General features: G+C 68.7%; 1 non-coding gene across 1 annotated transcript; it reads right to left on the bottom strand.

The window, feature by feature from the left end:
- On the bottom strand, nucleotides 1-119 carry LOC135979982 (5S ribosomal RNA). The gene has a single exon (XR_010597219.1). It is a non-coding gene; the product is annotated as a 5S ribosomal RNA (ribosomal RNA).
- Nucleotides 120-2,246: the final 2,127 nt, after the last annotated feature.

The following is a 2,246-nucleotide window of genomic DNA, read 5'->3' as shown; positions in this document are numbered from 1 at the left end:
TGCCTACGGCACCTGGGATTCCCAGGCGGTCACCCATCCAAGTACTAGCCAGGCCCGGGACGGTTTACCTTCCGAGATCGGACGGGATCGGGGGCGTTCGGTCCGGTATGGCCGTAGGCACCCGGCCCCGCGCCTCCTCGCCCGCTTTCCCCTGCCGACGCCCGGGCCTGCCGCACGGTGAGCCCCGGTCGGACTGCCCCCCCCCCCTGCGGCAGGGCCCCCGTCTCTCGCGGGCCCGGTCCTTTTTTCCTTTTCGAGCTCCGGGGCCCGGGCTGGCCGCCAGAGCCCCTCCGCCCGCCCTCCCCGGCGTCGGGGAAAATACTGTCCCGGACTTCCAGTGCGCCCGATCCTGTCAGCCGGGGGGTGGGGAGGGGCAGTCCCTCGCTGCGGCCGGGGAGGGTGAGCCCAGGGCGGCTTGCCTGCCGTGCGAGGCCCCTCTCGGCCACCAGGTCAACCCCGAGTCGAAAGGGCTGAAAAATTTTCAGAGTCCCCTCCCGGGCACCAGGTCAACCCGTGGAATCGGACGGGTTCACCTGCTGGCCGGTTCGCTTCCCGGGCACCAGGTCAACCCGTGGAATCGAAAGGGTTCACCTGCTGGCCGGTTTGCTTTCCGGCCACCAGGTCAACCCCTAGGGGTTTTAACGGGGGCACGCCCGGTGGCCTCTTTCCCGTCCGGTCACCAGGTCAACCCGGATCTCCCTCCTTCCCTGGGCGTCCCCTCCTCGGAGGCGTCAGGTTCCATTCCCCCCCCCCCCCCAGACTTCCAGGGGCCCGATCCAGTCGGCCGGGAGGCAGTCCCTCGCTGCGGCCGGGGAGGGTGAGCCCAGGGCGGCCTGGTCCATGTCTCTAGTGGGCCCGATCCTTTTTTTTTTTTTCGAGCTCCGGGGCCAGGCCCGCCCGGGCAGCCCTCCTCGGAGGCGTGGGGCGATTTCCCCCCGCCCCCAGACTTCCAGGGGCCCGATCCTGTCGGCCGGGAGGCAGTCCCTCGCTGCGGCCGGGGAGGGTCAGCCCAGGGCGGCTTGCCTGCCGTGCGAGTCCCCTCTCGGCCACCAGGTCAACCCCGAGTCGAAAGGGCTGAAAAATTTTCAGAGTCCCCTCCCGGGCACCAGGTCAACCCGTGGAATCGAACGGGTTCACCTGCTGGCCGGTTCGCTTTCCGGCCACCAGGTCAACCCGTGGAATCGAAAGGGTTCACCTGCTGGCCGGTTCGCTTTCCGGCCACCAGGTCAACCCCTAGGTTTTAAGGGGGGGGGACGCCAGGTGGCCTCTTTCCCGTCCGGTCACCAGGTCAACCCGGATCTCCCTCCTTCCCTGGGCGCCCCCTCCTCGGAGGCGTCAGGTTCCATTCTTTTTTCCAGACTTCCAGGGGCCCGATCCAGTCGGCCGGGTGGCAGTCCCTCGCTGCGGCCGGGGAGGGTGAGCCCAGGGCGGCTTGCCTGCCGTGCGAGTCCCCTCTCGGCCACCAGGTCAACCCCGAGTCGAAAGGGCTGAAAAATTTTCAGAGTCCCCTCCCGGGCACCAGGTCAACCCGTGGAATCGAACGGGTTCACCTGCTGGCCGGTTCGCTTCCCGGGCACCAGGTCAACCCGTGGAATCGAAAGGGTTCACCTGCTGGCCGGTTCGCTTTCCGGCCACCAGGTCAACCCCTAGGTTTTAAGGGGGGGGACGCCCGGTGGCCTCTTTCCCGTCCGGTCACCAGGTCAACCCGGATCTCCCTCCTTCCCTGGGCGCCCCCTCCTCGGAGGCGTCAGGTTCCAGTCTTTTTTCCAGACTTCCAGGGGCCCGATCCAGTCGGCCGGGAGGCAGTCCCTCGCTGCGGCCGGGGAGGGTGAGCCCAGGGCGGCCTGGTCCATGTCTCTAGTGGGCCCGATCCTTTTTTTTTTTTCGAGCTCCGGGGCCAGGCCCGCCCGGGCAGCCCTCCTCGGAGGCGTGGGGCGATTTCCCCCCCCCACCCCCAGACTTCCAGGGGCCCGATCCTGTCGGCCGGGAGGCAGTCCCTCGCTGCGGCCGGGGAGGGTCAGCCCAGGGCGGCCTGCTTGGCGGCCGGGTCCATGTCTCTAGTGGGCCCGATCCTTTTTTTCCCTTTTCCGGCTCCGGGGCCCGGGGTGCTCGGGTAGCCCTCCGCGGTGGCGTCGGCCAATTTTTTTTAAAATCAGACTTCCGTGGGCCCGATCCTGACGGCCGGGAGGCAGTCCCTCGCCGCGTCCGGGGACGGCGAGACGCTCGGCCACCGGGTCAACCCGGAG

Source organism: Chrysemys picta, unplaced genomic scaffold, assembly GCF_011386835.1.
Source record: "Chrysemys picta bellii isolate R12L10 unplaced genomic scaffold, ASM1138683v2 scaf1522, whole genome shotgun sequence".
In the NCBI taxonomy this organism is placed as follows: Eukaryota; Metazoa; Chordata; order Testudines; family Emydidae; genus Chrysemys; species Chrysemys picta.
Note: the sequence above shows the minus strand (reverse complement) of the source record. Positions and strands in the feature narration are given on the sequence as shown.